The 17073-nt window shown below is 37.4% G+C and overlaps 1 protein-coding gene and 1 non-coding gene across 6 annotated transcripts in view; both read right to left on the reverse strand.

The window, feature by feature from the left end:
* The window catches only part of KCNQ5 (potassium voltage-gated channel subfamily Q member 5), a 630043-nt gene that overhangs the window by 383120 nt on the left and 229850 nt on the right, over positions 1 to 17073 (reverse strand). The gene's annotated exons all lie outside the window — the stretch shown is intronic.
* Positions 13566 to 13672, reverse strand: LOC138088830 (U6 spliceosomal RNA). Its single transcript, XR_011145739.1, has one exon. It is a non-coding gene; the product is annotated as a U6 spliceosomal RNA (small nuclear RNA).

Below are 17073 nucleotides of genomic sequence, written 5' to 3' on the forward strand. Positions count from 1 at the left end.
TTACATATGGAATCTAAAAAATATAAAATTAGATAAAAGAGACTAGTTAAAGTGAATATAACAACAACAACAACAAAAAAGCAGAGTCACAGATACAGAGAACAAACTAATGGTTACCAGTGGGGACGGCGGAGGAGGGGCAATATAGGGGCAGATTAAACAGTACAAACTATTAGGTATAAAATTAATTAGCTACAAGAGCAAACTGTACAATGCAGGGTATATGGCCAATATTTTATAATTATAAATGGAGTATAATTTTTAAAATTGCATGTTACAGTATCATATACCAGTAACATGCTTCTGAGCTGTGGTGTTGGAGAAGACTCTTGAGAGTCCCATGGACTGCAAGGAGATCCAACCAGTCTATTCTAAAGGAGACCAGTCCTGGGTGTTCTTTGGAAGGAATGATGCTAAAGCTGAAACTCCAGTACTTTAGCCATCTCATGCAAAGAGCTGACTCATCAGAAAAGACCCTGATGCTGGGAGGGATTGGGGGCAGGAGGAGAAGGGGATGACAGAGGATGAGATGGCTGGATGGCATCACCGACTCAATGGACGTGAGTCTGAGTGAAGTCCGGATATTGGTGATGGACAGGGAGGCCTGGCATGCTGTGATTCATGGGGTCGCAAAGAGTCGGACACGACTGAGCGACTGAACTGAACTGAACTGATATCAGTAACATAATATGGGACATCAACTATACTTCAGTTAAAAAAAAAAAAAAACCTAAACTAAATATTATTTTTGTATTTTATGTGTATTAATCAAAGAGGTAAGATGATGGCAGTTAGGGACCCCTGGACAATTAAGAGACAAAAGCAATCTTCTAAAAATTATTAACATTTTAATACATTTGTTTTATGTTGTATTTGATTTAAATATCAACATCCTTTAAATGTTTAATAGTAACTGCAGTAATGTTTAGAGTTACATGCATGCATGCATGCTCAGCCACTCAGTCGTGTCTGATTCTTTGCAACTCCATGGACTGTAGCCCACCAGGCTCCTCTGTCCTTGGGAATTCCCAGGCAAGAACACTGGAGTGGGTTGCCATATCCCCCTCCAGAATATCTTCCTGACTCAGGAATCGAACCTGAATCCCCTGCATGTCCTGCATTGCAGGCGGATTCTTTACCCACTGAGCCACCTGGGAAGCCCTGTCTATATAGGATTAACCTATTATCAAAACAAGTGGGCATATGTGTTCTACATCTTTTATGAATTAAGTACTGGAATTCAGTGTTTAATTGGTGCCCTGCATATAAATGAAAGAAAGGGCATTTTCTTACTTAAGCGGTTTGAAGGGAAAATCAGGTGTAATATTGGCAGAGAGAGAGCTTGGGGTTTATGGAGAATAAAAAAGAAATATGGCACTCAGCCTGTAACAATTATAGTCCTAGAAGGGATAAAAATAAGAAAGAATGTGGAAATCTAGAGATATTTCTTTCAGTATCCTAAGTGTTATGTAATAAAGATCTGGTAGAGAGTGACATGCTTCTTAGACAAAAGAAGGATGAGGACATGTCCATGACACAGTCATAAATAAAGTGGGAAGAATGGATAAACACAATTTAAGAAGGTCTTTTCCAGCTAAATGTCTTCCCTGTTAGCTCTGTTGGTGAAGAATCCACAGGGCAAAGTGGGAGACCCTGGTTCAATTCCTGGGTGGGGAAGATCTGCTGGAGAAGGGATAGGCTACCTACTCTGGTATTCTTGGGTTTCCCTTGTGGCTCAGCTGGTAAAGAATCTGCCTGCAATATGGGAGACCTCGGTTCAATCCCTGGGTTGGGAAGATCCCCTGGAGAAGAGAAAAGCTACCCATTCCAGTATTCTGGCCTGAAGAATTCCATGGATGAGTTCATGTGGTCTCAAAGAGTCATATACAACTGAGTGACTTTCACTTTTCCAGCTAAATAGAAGTTTTAACTCAATTTAAGTAATAAGTACCTGGCTGGTCTTCACCAACAGAAGTATACAGTCAAAATAGAATTTTTACAAAAGGAATAGTAATTATGATAGTCTTACAAAAAGCAATCAGTGAGCAATATGCAAGGTAACTGGAAAGAGGGATTACAAGATGTGGTGCCAGCTTGCAAGCTGTGGCTGCAACAGGCGGCAGCTAATTTAAGGTGGATTTCCTCAGCAATTTTGTATTAAACATTGCCATGGATTACTCAGTAAGTGATGGAAAAATTATCTCTGAATTACTTGGAATTGGGGTTGATTTCTCAATTATTTGAGCGTTGTAGGTGATTATTTCAGAGAAGGTAAGAACAGGGACAAAAGGAAAACACAACCTTTGAATCTATGTAAAATGTCACCCGTTGGCTTTCTGGTATGACTGTGTCAATGTAACTGCATGTTTGTGTAGCTTGTTCTCTCAGGGCTTCTGCAGACAGCAGGCTATAACTGCCTGACCCTCAGGTATCTGTGTGAATTGTAGCCTTCAGGAATTTACATGTTATTGCAATAACTTTGCAATGTTATTACAACGTTTCTGGAAAATGGAAGTAAAATGTTTTGTTCCATGAAATCAATGGGAAGAACAAGGTCCTAAATGAACCTTTTGCAAGTAACTATAAATTCTGGTCAAAATACAGAAATAACTACCTGGAGTCTTTGAAGAGTGAACACAGGTAGGAATATTCTGAAGGGAGTAAAGATTTGGAGGCGGAATTAGCATGAGCTGCGTTTCAGGCTTTTTCAGCCTTACCTTAAGGATCTCTGGGGCCACCTGCAGAAGGAGCCATAAGAGAAAGTGAGAGTCTATGAAGGGGACCCCAAAGCATGGGCAGATTCTGCCCAAGACTCTTCCTAGGCCCTGAAGCTGTGTGTGCAGGACACAGCTGAGACACATTCAAGGCAACCTGGGCTACTAGCCAGTGCAGGCAAAACAGCTGGCAGCACGTGTCTAACCAATCACCGCTGACAGAAAACCCTCCACACCCTTTGGAGGAACATAATGGAATGCAGAGTCTCCACAACACAATACTCACAATGTCCAGGACACGATCCAAAATTATGTGAGAAAAAGTGACAACACATGACCCATTTCCAAGGGGAAAACAGCCACCAAGATGCCAACCCTGAGATGACACAATTGTTGGAATCATAAGACAAAGATTTTAAAGCAGTCATTATAAAATGCTCAATTGATAAAACAAAATACTCGGGCAAAAAGAAAATGATATTAAACTATCTCAGGGGGGAAAATTAAAAGTGAAAACCAGCATATTACAATGATTTCTAAACACATATAAAAAGTATCTGGAGAAAAGGGTGTCTTTTTAAAATTTTTTTACTGCACAAATGCACTGAACGGGCTGCCCATCAAATTCATATTTCTGGAAAATACCTAAAGCTTATTGCTCTTGGAAGGCCATAAAAATAGTCAAAACTTACCCAGGAAAAATTATTTTCATTAAGTCCTTGGAATTAGCCTCATATGACAGCTCTAAAACTTAATTTAGCAATGCTAGGTGAGAACTAAAACATGCAAAATTTCCACTCAGTTCCATATTCTACAGACTTCCAGGAAACAGAATAAAGAACATTTATGAAGAGAATAATAGTTATGTAAAGTGGCATGAAGTTAATTTCTCACAAATTTTTGGTCCGTAACTATTCTTTCAAATGTTGGTGATTTTTAGGTTGTATAATAAAATAATATACATTTAAATGTATATTTGATGAAAAGTGAAAGTGATATAATCTGTGACCAAATATTTTATCTTCTTTTATGAAGCTATGGTTTGTATCTGTAGTCACACCAATGTGGTAAGAATATTTGTGGATGATTATGGAATTTATTCACTGATTTCTTTTTACATAGTATTGTTTTGTTTATCTCTGCAGGGAATACAAAGGTCTATTTTGTAAACTGATTTGATGAGAACCTTCTAGTGTACTGTACAAGAAGCATAAGAAGCAAAGGAATTCAATCAGTCATGTGCTCAGGAGGAAAGTTACTAATTCTGATGCCTTATGTAGACAATTTGTGCTTGGAGAACTGACTGGGAGCTCTCAGAGAACTTGCTGGCTGTGGTCAGCATGATCAGTCTCTTCTTAGCCACATTAAACCAGACAATAGTATATTCTCCAAATATTACAGGTATCAAGACACTTATATGATTTCTCACATTAACTTTGTTAGGATTAATATGAACGTTTTACACTGGCAAAGGAAACTGTTGTAAAGCAAACCCTGTAACATAAACTGAGAGGCAAATTTTATTTCTTCCTTTTCTAAATGATTTTTTGGGGGGCTCAAGGGATATATACCCATATTTTTACTGTAACCGTTCCCATGTATCTTTTCTCCAATGAGGATGGAAGTTCTTTAATACTCATAACTGTGTTACTCTTGTTACTCTTGTAACTCATAACTGTGTTACGTTTCTCTGACATTTCACATTGTACCTTGCATGAGTATTAAATATGGAAGCTCAGAAATAAGAGATATTTATATAAAATTAGGTCTGGACAAGTAACTTGAACTGCCCAAACTAGAGTTTTCTCATCTACCCTGTAAAGGTTTGTATAAGACAAAGCAGGTAAAGTGCATATATTAAGACCTGAAATATAGTAAGTACTAAAAAAAGGAGCTATTGTGCTTATATTATTATTGTACCTGGTAAAAAATTCATTGGATGAATGACCAAATGAACAATGACACAATTTTATTAATGTGAATATTTTGTGTCATTATGACTTCAAAAGATGTGGTAAATGGTTCATTTGTAGTTTTGCATAAAAAGTGAACTAAAACACTATTTGGCAAGCCTAGGTGAGAACTGAAATATGTAAAATTTCCACTCAGTTCCATATTCTCACAGACTTCCAGGAAATAGAACGTATAACAGCATTGGTAAACAGAATGCCTGCTGTGAATGTGATGAGCAGATGAATCTTACAATCACTTATCAGCACTTAGAAACTTTAACACATTATCCCAAGTCAAAGGGTAAAATGGAGGATGGAAATATAAAGATGAAAAGACATGATCTTGTTTTGAAAAGGTTTCATTTAGTAACTGAAACAATAGATTATTGGTTTAGACAGTGGTCCCAGACACTGGGACCTAGCTAGGGATTACAAAATAAACCATGCAGTATAAAAATGTATGTATACATAAACATGAGCTTCCCAGGTGGCTCAGTGGTAAAGAACACACTGGCGATGCAGGAGACGAGGGCTTAATCCCTGGGTTGGGAAGGTGCCCTGGAGAAGAAAATGACAACCCACTCAAGTATATGAATTTGAGCAAACTCTGGGAGACAGTGGAGGACAGAGGAGCCTGGCATGCTGCAGTCTATGGGGTCACAAAGAGTCACAACTTAGTGACTGAACAACAATGATACATAAATGTATATGTATATGCATATATATAGAAGGAAATGGCAACCCACTCAAGTATTCTTGCCTGGAAAATTCCATGGACAGAGGAGACTGGTAGGCTACAGTCCATGGGGTTGCAAAGAGTTGGACACGACTGAGCGACTTCACTTTCTTTCTTTCTGTAGCTCCTTTTGGAGAAGGAAATGGCAACCCACTCCAGTGTTCTTGCCTGGAGAATCCCATGGACAGAGGGGCCTGGTGGGTTACAGTCTATGGGGTTGCAAAGAGTCGGACATGAGTAAGCAACTAAAACACACACATACACACACAAAACTTGTTTTGCAAACTTCCTTCACTTCTGCTTTAATAAATATACTCTAATTTTAGATACTTATCTGAGAGTCAGAAAATCATCAGTTTATGCCCCAAAGACTCATTACCTGCTTTGCTATTTGTCATTTAATACATACTCTGTTTTTAAGATTCAGGCCCATTTTGTTATTAACATGCAGCTTGACTAGACATTGTAATGAGTCCCAACACTTTTCTCACTTTCTGATTAGACAGTCACCCAAATCTCAACTCACAGCGAATTACGTGGATAGTGAGGAACCCAACAGAACAGAACACAAGCACAAAAACAACGGGCAAAGAGAACACAAACACCCCTACCAGACTGGTCAGCGATTTGCTAGTACATGGTTAACAACCGAATCTAAACAAAACACATGACAAAACCCTGAGTGGTAGCATTTGCTACTTTCTGTGGCATAAATTCTCCATCTCTGACTGATTGCAAGCTACCTGTGCAAGACCAATGAAAGCAGTATTAGGGAGAAAAGTGCAGTAATACACTATTATACTGTCTGCCCACCAGAAAAGTATGGTGGACATAAATAACCTTGAGAGTTATAATAGTAAAGCATAGTAAACAATTAGGACATAATGGACTCAGAGTTTCTATAGCCTTTATTTTTAATGTAATTTATTTAATTTTAAGTTTATACAGCTTAATTGTTAATAGACGCCAAAGTACAAAATTCCTGAAAATTCTTTGTTGGACTTTGGTGAGCCAGTATGAGCTGGCAGCACACCCAGCATGTAGTGCAGTGTTCAAAGGCAGGGCATGGGAGCTAAGGCTAGACTCAGCCATCTCCAGGCATTACTGGTCCAATAACCTAATCAACCTTCACCTCAGTGTTCTCATCTATGTAATTACAGTACCTACTTATAGACCTGTTGCAAAGATAAAATAAGGAAATACCTGTATGACACATAGTACAATATCTGAAACATAATATATTCACACACTATATTGTTTTAAATTGTTACTACCACAATACATTACCTGTAAAATGACTCTGTTCATGCTGAAATAAAAACACCTTGGAATTTTACTGATGTGAAAACATATTTCTTATTTTGTGATGTATTAAGAGACAGTCAGTTTTGTTTCCTAGACAGCAGATGGCAATCTGCTTCTAGAAATCAAAGGGGGGAAAAAAAAGTCTCAAGCAATATGATTGATGCTGTAATTTATAAGTTGGTTTGAAAAGAAGAAAGGGATTCTCTACATTCTGTATACATGCGCAGTAAGAGGCTTCACCTTAGATAATAATTTTGGCTGGCTGAGAATCAGACTGAAGTTGGATCCTGAGGCTACCTCTAGGCTTGGCAGGAGAGAGCACTTTAATATATTAAATAATAGTCATTGTATTTAATGACAGGGAGGAAAGAAACCCTTAAGTCCATGCCTATAAGTTTTGTATAAAATTTATATTGTATACTTCTTGCAAAGAAAAGGAAAAAAATTCAATACAGTCCTGAGTTTGAGACATACTTACATAGTTGAAACAGAGGTTGACTGAAATATGGTGATGCCTTTATAAAAAAGATTTCCACCATTTATGGTCATAGAGCAAGAAGACAAACTAGCTCAGTCCAGCAGATTTTGGGAGGGGGCACCTGGAAAATGATATAAATCAAATGGGACTTGGAATAAACAGAAAAATCAACATTCCACTTGAAAATCATTCAGCAAAAATAGTGATGGTGAAGTGTCATTGGTGAAATGTGTTGATGGAAGTTATGAAAACATTTTAAGAAAAGATTATAGGGTTTGCTTTGGCTTTCCACACACCACACAGTGGGATGATCCTATCTCCACATAAAAGAACTGAGATGAGTGGGGTTTTGCAGCAGAAGGTCAATTCCACAGTTTCCTTAAGGGAATAGGGTAGAATTAATGGAGTCTTGGCCTTATTACCAAGAGGTACTTTATGTTTTGTGGGATGATTCTGACAGATATCTTGTTGCCAGGAACAAGTTTCCTCAAATTATAAACACCAATGCCTTGGTCCTCTAAGTATCTTCCAAAGTGCTCTATTTAGAGTCCCTACTTTCCCAAGTCTCTCTTGCCTTGTGAATCTCATGAATGGTGTGAAAAGGCAGAAAAGATATGACACTGAAAGATGAACTCCCTAGGTCAGTAGGTGCCCAATATACTCCTGGAGAAAAGTGGAGAAATAGCTCCAGAAGGAATGAAGAGGCTAAGCCAAAGCAGAAAAAAACATCCACCTCTGGATGTGTCTGATGGTGAAAGTAAGGTTCAATGCTGTAAAGAAAAACATTGCATAGCAACCTGTAATGTTAGGTCCATGAATCAAGGTAAATCGGAAGTGGTCAAACAGGAGATGGTAAGAGTGAACATCGACATTTTAGGAATCAGTGAACTAAAATGGACTGGAATTGGTGAATTTAATTCAGATGACCATTATATCTACTACTGTGGGCAAGAATCCCTTAGAAGAAATGTAGTACCCCTCATAGTCAACAAGAGTGTGAAATCCAGTAATTGGGTGCAATCTCAAAGATGACAGAATGATCTCTGTTCATTTCCAAGGCAGACCATTCAATATCACAGTAATCCAAGTCTATGCCCCAACCACTAATGCTAAAGAAGCTGTAGGTTCTATGAAGACCTAAAAGACCTTCTAGAACTACCACCAAAAAAAGATGTCCTTTTCATCATAGGGGACTGGAATGCAAAAGTAGGAAGTCAAGAGTATCTGGAGAAAGAGGAAAGTTTGGCCTTGGAGTAAAAAATGAAGCACGGCATTTTTGTTTGAGAATGCAAAATGGTCATAGCAAAGAGTTTTACCAACAGAATGCACTGGCCATAATAAAACCCTCTTCTAACAACACAAGAGATGACTCTACACGTGATATTAGCAGATGGTCAATACCAAAACCAGATTGATTATATTATTTGTAGTTGAAGGTGGAGAAGTTCTATACAGTCAGCAAAAACAATACTGGGAGCTGACTGTGGCTCAGATCATGAACTCTGTATTGCAAACTTCAGATTTAGATTGAAGAAAGTATAAAAAACCACTATGCCACTCACATATGACCTAAATTAAAACCCTTATGATTATATACTGGAAGTGACAAATAAAGGGATTAGATATGATAGACAGAGGACTTGAAGAACTATGGACAGAGGTTCATGACATTGTACAGGAGGCAGTGATCAAAACCATCCCCAATAAAAAGAAATGTGAAAGGGCAAAATGGTTGTCTGAGGGGGTCTTACAAATATTTGAGAAAGAAGAGAAGTGAAAGGCAAAGGAGAAAAGGAAAGATATACCATTCTGAATGCAGAGTTCCAAAGAATAGCAAGGAGGAATAAGAAAACCTTCCCAAGTGATCAGTGCAAAGAAAAAGAGGAAAACAATAGAAAGGGAAAGATGAGAGATATTTTCAAGAAAATTAGAGATACCAAGGGGACATTTTATGTAAAGTGGCACAATGAAAAACAGAAACAGTATGGACCTAATAGAAGCAGAAAGTGTTAAGAAGAGGTGGCAAGAATACATGAAGAACTATACAAAAAAAGATCTTAATGACACAGATAATCATGATGGTGTGATCACTCATCTAGAGCCAGACATCTTGGAGTGTGAAATCAAGTGGGCCTTAGGAAGCATCACTACAAACAAAGCTAGTGGATGTGATGAAATTCTAGCTGAGCTATTTCAAATCCTAAAAGATGATTCTGTTAAAGTGCTGCACTCAATATGCCAGGAAATCTGGAAAACTCAGCAGTGACCACAGGATTGGAAAATGTCAGTTTCATTCCAATTTCAAACAAAGGCAATGCCAAAGAATATTCAAACTACACCACAATTGCACTCATTTCACATGCTAGCAAAGTAATGCTCAAAATTCTCCAAGGTAGGCTTCGACAGTACATGAACCACGAGTTTCCAGATTTTCGAGGTGGATTTAGAAAAGGCAGAGGAACAAGAGACCAAGTTGCCAACATCTGTTGGATCATAGAAAATGCAAGGGAATTCCAGAAAAACATCTACTTCTGCTTCATTGACTATGCTAAAGCCTTTGACTGGGTGGATCACAGCAAACTGGAAAATTCTTGAAGAGATGAGAATACCAGACCACTTTACCTGCCTCCTGAGAAATCTGTATGCAGTCAAGAAGCAACAGTTAGAACCGAACAAGGAACAATGGACTGGTTCCAAATTCGGAAAGGAGTATGTCAAGGGTGTATATTGCCACCCTGCTTATTTAACTTCTATGTAGAGTTTATCATGCAAAATGCCTGGCTGAATAAAGCACAAGCTGGAATCAAGTTTGCCAGGAGAAATATCAATAACCTCAGAAATGCAGATGACACCACCCTTATGGCAGAAAGTGAAGAGGAACTAAAAAGCCTCTTGATGAAAGTGAAAGAGGAGAGTGAAAAGACTGGCTTAAAACTTAATTTTCAGAAAACTAAGATCATGGCATCCGGTCCCATCACTTCATGGCAAATAGATGGAGAAACAATGGAAACAGAGTCAGACTTTACTTTCTTGGGTTCTAAAATCACTGCAGATGGTGACTGCAGCCATGAAATTGAAAAATGCTTGCTCCTTGGAAGAAAAGCTATGACAAACCTAGACAGTATATTACAAAGCAGAGATATTACTTTGCCAACAAAGGTTGGTATAGTCTAAGCTACAGTTTTTTCAGTAGTCAGGTATGGATGTGAGAGTTGGATCATAAAGAAGGCTGAGTGCCAAAGAATTAATGCTTTTGAACTGTGGTGTCAGAGGAGACTCTTGAGAGTCCAATGGACTGCAAAGAGATCAAACCAGTCAATCCTAAAGCAAATCAATCCTGAATACTTATCGGAAGGACTGATGCTGAAGCTGAAGCTCCAATACTTTGGCCACCTGATGCGAAGAGCCATCTCATTAGAAAACACGCTGATGCTGGGATAAAATGAAGGCAGAAGGAGAAGGAGATGACAGAGTACAAGACGGTTGGATGGCATCACTGATTCAATGGACATGAGTTTGAGCAAGCTCCAGGAGATGGTGAAGGACAGGGAAGCCTGACATGCTGCAGTCCATGGGGTCACAAAGTTTGGACACAACTGAGCTACTGAACATCAACAACTTTTTAAAAACTCATTTATCCTAGGAAAAAGACAAAGTTGTCCAATCTCACCATTTTTACTTAACATCGGTTTGAAAGTCCTAGCCACAGTAAACAGACAAGCAAAAGAAATAAAAAATATCCAAATTGAAAATGAATAAGTAAAAGTGTCACTGTTTGCAGATGACATGATACTGTACATAGAAAATAAAAGGTGTCATCAGAAAAATATGGGAGTTCATTAATGGATTTGGTAAAGTTGCAGTATATAAATCTAACACAGAGAAATCTCTTGCATTTCCAAGCACTAAGAATAAAAAATCAAAAAGAGAAATTAAGGAAGCAATCCCATTTATCATTTCATGAAAAATAATTAAATAACTAGGAATAAACCTTAAGGAGGCAAAGTACATATACTCTGAAAACTGACTCTGATTAAAGAAAGAAAAGATAACACAAACATAAGGAAAGATATACTTGGATTGGAAGAATCAATATTGTTAAAGTGACCATACTATCCAAAGCAATCTATAGATTCAATGAAATCTCTAACATAAAACCAATGACATTTTTTATGGAGCTAGAATGAAAATAATAAAAATTGTATGGTAGTATAAAAAATCCCAAATAGTCAAAATAATCTTGAGAAGGAAGAATAGAGTACTGATTGCCTGCCATTGACCTGATACGGAGAAATCACTCTGCTTGACTTCAAAGTACATGAGAAAGCTCCAGTAATCAAAATGGTATGGATCTGGTACAAAAACAGATACATATATCAGTGAAACAGGGTAGAAAGCCCAGAAATAAACTCATATTCTTATGTTAAGTCTACAACAAAGGAATAAAAAATATACAATGAAGGAAAGATAGCCTCTTCAGTAAGTGGTGCTGGGAAAACTGGACAGCTACATGTAAAAGAATTAAATTAGAATGTTCTTTAATACCATATACAAAATAAACTCAAAATGGATTAAAGCCATAAATGTAAGACTGGATATTAAAACTCCTAGAGGAAAACATACACAGACATCTTTGACGTCAATCACAGAAATATCTTTTTGGATCCAACTCTGAGTAATGAAAATTAAAAACAAATGGGACCTAATTAAACTTAAAAGCTTTTGCACAGCAAAGGAAATCATAAACAAAACTGAAAGACAACATATGGTCTGGGAGAAAATATTTTCAAATGATACTACCAACAGGGATTAATTTTCAAAATATATAAACAGTTCATACAGCTTAATATCAAAAAAGACCAAACAACCCAATCAAAAAATAAGCAGAAGACCTAAAATGACATTTCTCTAAAGAAGACATACAGATGGCCAACAAGCACATGAAAAGATGCTCAACATTACTAATTACTAGATAAATGCAAATCAAAACTACAATAAGATTTCACTTCACACCAGTCAAAATTGCTATCATCAAAAACTCTACACATAATAAATGTTGGAGAGGGTGTGGAAAAAAGAGAGCCCTCGTACACTGTTGGTGGAAATGTAATTGGTGCAGTCACTATGGAGAATGGTATGGAAGTTCTTTAAAAAACTAAAAATAGAATTACCATATGGTCCTTTAATCCCACTTCTGGACATATATCCAGAGAAAGTCATACTTCAAAAAGATACATGCATCCCAATGTTCACAGCAGCAGTATTTATAATAGCCAAGACATAGATAAATGGATGTACATATACACAATGGAATATTAATCAGCCATAATAAATGTAATAATGCCATTTGTAGTAACATGGATGACCTTGAGACTATCATACTAAGTGAAATAAGTCAGAGAAAGACAAATATCATATGATACACTTACACATGAAATCTAAAATATAATACAAATGAACTTATATATGAAACAGATGTAGACCCACAGACATAGAAAACAAACATGGTTATCAAAGGGGAAATGGTCGGAGGGATAAATTAGTAGTTTGAGATTAACATATATACACTACTAATATAAAACAGATAAACAATGTGATCTACTATACAGCACAGGGAACTATACTCAATATCTTATAATAACCTATAATTGAAAATAATCAGAAAAACAATATATATATTTAAACTGAATCACTTTGCTGTACACCTGAAACTAACAGAACAGTTTACATTTACTATACAACAATAAAAATGCAAAAGAAACTTTAGAAAAAGTAATTTATCTTACTTACATACATACTTTTTTAAAATTTATTTTAATTGGAAGTTAATTACTTTACAATATTGTATTGGTTTTGCCATACATCAACATGAATCCACCACAGGTATACACGTGTTTCCCATCCTGAACTCCCCTCCCACATCCCTCCCCGTATCATCCTTCTGGGTCATCCCAGTGCACCAGCCCCAAGCATCCTGTATCATGCATTGAACCTGGACTGGCGACTTGTTTCATATATGATATTATACATGTTTCAATGCCACTCTCTCAAATCATCCCACCCTTTCCCTCTCCCACAAAGTCCAAAAGACTTTCTATACATCTGTGTCTCTTTTGCTATCTCGCATACAGGGTTATCATTACCATCTTTCTAAATTCCATATATATGCTCTAGTATACTGTATTGGTGTTTTTCTTTCTGGCTTACTTCACTCTGTATAGTAAGCTCCACTTTCATCCACCTTATTAGAACTGATTCAAATGTATTCTTTTTAATGGCTGCATAATACTCCATTGTGTATATGTACCACAGCTTTCTTATCCATTCATCTGCTGGTGGACATCTAGGTTGCTTCCATGTCCTGGCTATTATAAACAGTGAAAAATATGGAATGCTTCATGAATTTGCATGTCATGCTTGTGCAGGGGCCATGCTAATCTTCTCTGTATCATTCCAATTTTAGTATGTGTGCTGTCAAAGCAAGCACTTACATACATACTTTACCATCAAAGGAATATCCACAATACTCCAAACTGAACCTCTTACAGGAATATGTGCTACTTCTGAGCAGTACAGGAATTATCAATTTATCCTTATGTAAGAGAAACCTATATGCAGGTCAGGAAGCAACAGTTAGAACTGGACATGGAACAACAGACTAGTTTCAAATAGGAAAAGGAGTACATCAAGGCTGTATATTGTCACCCTGCTTATTTTATATTGTCACCCTGCTTATTTAACTTCTATGCAGAGTACATCATGAGAAACGCTGGGCTGGAAGAAGCACAAGCTGGAATCAAGATTGCTGGGAGAAATATCAATAACCTCAGATATGCAAATGACACCAGCCTTATGGCAGAAAGTGAAGAGGAACTAAAAAGCCTCTTGATGAAAGTGGAAGAGGAGAGTGAAAAAGTTGGCTTAAAGCTCAACATTCAGAAAACGAAGATCACTTCATGGCAAATCGATGGGGAAACAGTGGAAACAGTGTCAGACTTTATTTTGGGGGGCTCCAAAATCACTGCAGATGGTGACTGCAGCCATGAAATTAAAAGACGCTTACTCCTTGGAAGGAAAGTTATGACCAAACTGGATAGCATATTCAAAAGCAGAGACATTACTTTGCCAACAAAGGTCCGTCTAGTCAAGGCTATGGTTTTTCCAGGAGTCATGTATGGATGTGAGAGTTGGACTGTGAAGAAAGCTGAGCACCAAAGAATTGATGCTTTTGAACTGTGGTGTTGGAGAAGACTCTTGAGAGTCCCTTGGACTGCCAGGAGATCCAACCAGTCCATTCTAAAGGAGATCAGTCCTGGGTGTTCTTTGGAAGGACTGATGCTAAAGCTGAAACTCCAATACTTTGGTCACCTCATACGAAGAGTTGACTCATTGGAAAAGACTCTGATGCTGGAAGGGATTGGGGACAGGAGGAGAAGGGGATGACAGATGATGAGATGACATCACCGACTTGATGGATGTGAGTTTGAGTGAACTCCTGGTGTTGGTGATGGACAGGGAAGCCTGGCGTGCTGCAATTCATGGGGTTGCAAAGAGTCAGACATGACTGAGTGACTGAACTGAATTAAACTGAAAGGGTAGGTACTTTGCAGTCAATTCAAATCTCTTTTTCTATACTGAAGTACATTTAGTAAAATATTTTTTTCTTTCACTTTTAGAGCTTTAAAAACATAGTATAGAGAACAATGTAACAAACCTTTATATATTCAGCCCCTAAAGTTCCAAATGTTCACATTTTGTCATTTTGGCTTCTGATCTATTAATTTGGCTATAAAAGAACCAGATAACTTTTGAAAAACTGAGGTCCCTCTTTTTTTTCCAGCCCATCTCTGTGTTTCCCTCACCAGACACAATTATTATCACAGATCAGGTGTGTATCTTTTCAGCCTATAAATTTATACTCTCATTACATTCCTAATCCATAACCCATCTATAGTATTGTTTAATGCTCATTATTAAATTTACATGGTGATATAGTTCCATATACTATTTGTAACTTGCTTCTTTCAGTCATTCATCTTTATTTTTCTGTGATCTGATGTTGAAAATTATATATATATAGGTCATTTCTGTATTTGCTATGTAATTATTCCATCACATAAATATTCTATATTTTACATTTTCTTGGAAAATAATATTTCGTTTTCCCTAAAAGCAGTCCTGAAAAAAAAAAAAAAACAGGTAATTTATCATCTTCAAAAACATTATTGGTTTCAATTTCTAATTTCAAATTTAGTCCAGTGCAGAAAATCTAGAAATCAATCAAGTGAATAACAAACAGAATCTTCTCCAATCCATTTAAAGTATTAAGTGAATATTGATATTCTATTAATATTTTGATATGGGGCTTTCTAAGGATACATACATTTACAAAAAATGACATCCCAGTGCACGGGCCACTTGTCAAAGGGTTCATGAATATTTTGATTCTTTCACATATTCTTATTCTGATTTGATCACAATGAATTTAAAAAGGCATCTATTGGGAGAAGTTGCAAAAATAAAGTCTTATTTCCAAGTGCAGAATCACTGAAAGCCTGGGCAATGCACCGGTGAGCAGGCTAGGGGGTCGATGACAGGCAAGCTGCACACAGACACGGTCTTCATTTACCCTGTGTACCTGCTAACACTCTCACAAGTGTGACCATGTGTGAACTCCTTCCTGGTCTCCACCAGTGCTTTTACATACACATGTTAAACTGAAACTACTTGAAAAAAAAAAAAAAAAAAGGATGCTTGCTTGTTTTGGTGTTAACAATTCGGTACAAAAGTAACATTCTTTATTTTTACTTTTATACACTAATACTTTTATAATTTGGTACTAAGTCCTCTTAAGATTCCAAAATGAGAGGAAGCAGCAGCACTATTCATAATCAAAGCACTGTTACTCACAACTGTCCAAAAATGGAAATGATCCAGAAATCTATCAATAGATGTAAATGTGCACAAAATGTGTAATATACACACAACAAAATACTATTCAGACATAAAAATCAGTGAGATTCTGATGTATGTTGCAACACGGATGCACCTTGAAAATATATGCCAAGTGAAACAAGCCAGCCACAATAGGACAAATACTGTACAATTCCATTTATATGAGGTCCCTGGAATAGCCAGATTTACACTGACATGAAGGAGAAGAAGGGGGAGCAGGCCCCAGGGAGGAGAACAAGTGAGGTTACTGAGTAGCGGGTACAGAATTCCAGCCTGGGATGGTGACCAAGTTCTAGAGTAGGATGGGGCAATGCTTACCCAGCACTGTGAATGGATTCCATGCCATTGAATCGTACACTTAACATGGAAAACTTTATGTTATATATTTTACCAAAATAAAAAAGAGAAAATCAATCATTCTAAGCGATCATACAAAGCTGGCATTTTTACATTGACTATTTCATTATTTTTTGGTAGGGCGAAACATGATGGAAGAGTTGGAGGCTCCGGTGGGAGAGTCTGTTTGCTTTCTGAAAGGATTTCTATTTTTCAGTTCTTGTAGGAGAAGAGAGCCTTTGGGAGACAGTGTTTGTCTGACTAAACAAGATATTGAGGGGATTTTCCCTTAGCAAACACAGAGCAGGATTTTTTCAGCCTCGGCACAACTGACATTTTGGTCCCAATAAGTCTTCTGCAGGGGCATCCTGTGTGCTCAGGATGTTCACCAGCTTGCCTGGCCTCCACCGCCTGTACTTTTAAAAAAATCCCAGCCCTGGCTGAGAACCCTTGCTGTAAAGCCACTTAAAACAGAAACAATAGTGAAAGCCAGAGCTGGCCATTAAAATGTGGGGAAAAGGTATTAAGACCCTGTTCTCTGTGATTCTTTCAAATGCCTCCTCATCTGTCACTACACAAATTGTAAGCCCCTCAGCC

The sequence above is a fragment of the Capricornis sumatraensis genome, chromosome 11 (genome assembly GCF_032405125.1).
Source record: "Capricornis sumatraensis isolate serow.1 chromosome 11, serow.2, whole genome shotgun sequence".
NCBI classification, from domain to species: Eukaryota; Metazoa; Chordata; class Mammalia; order Artiodactyla; family Bovidae; genus Capricornis; species Capricornis sumatraensis.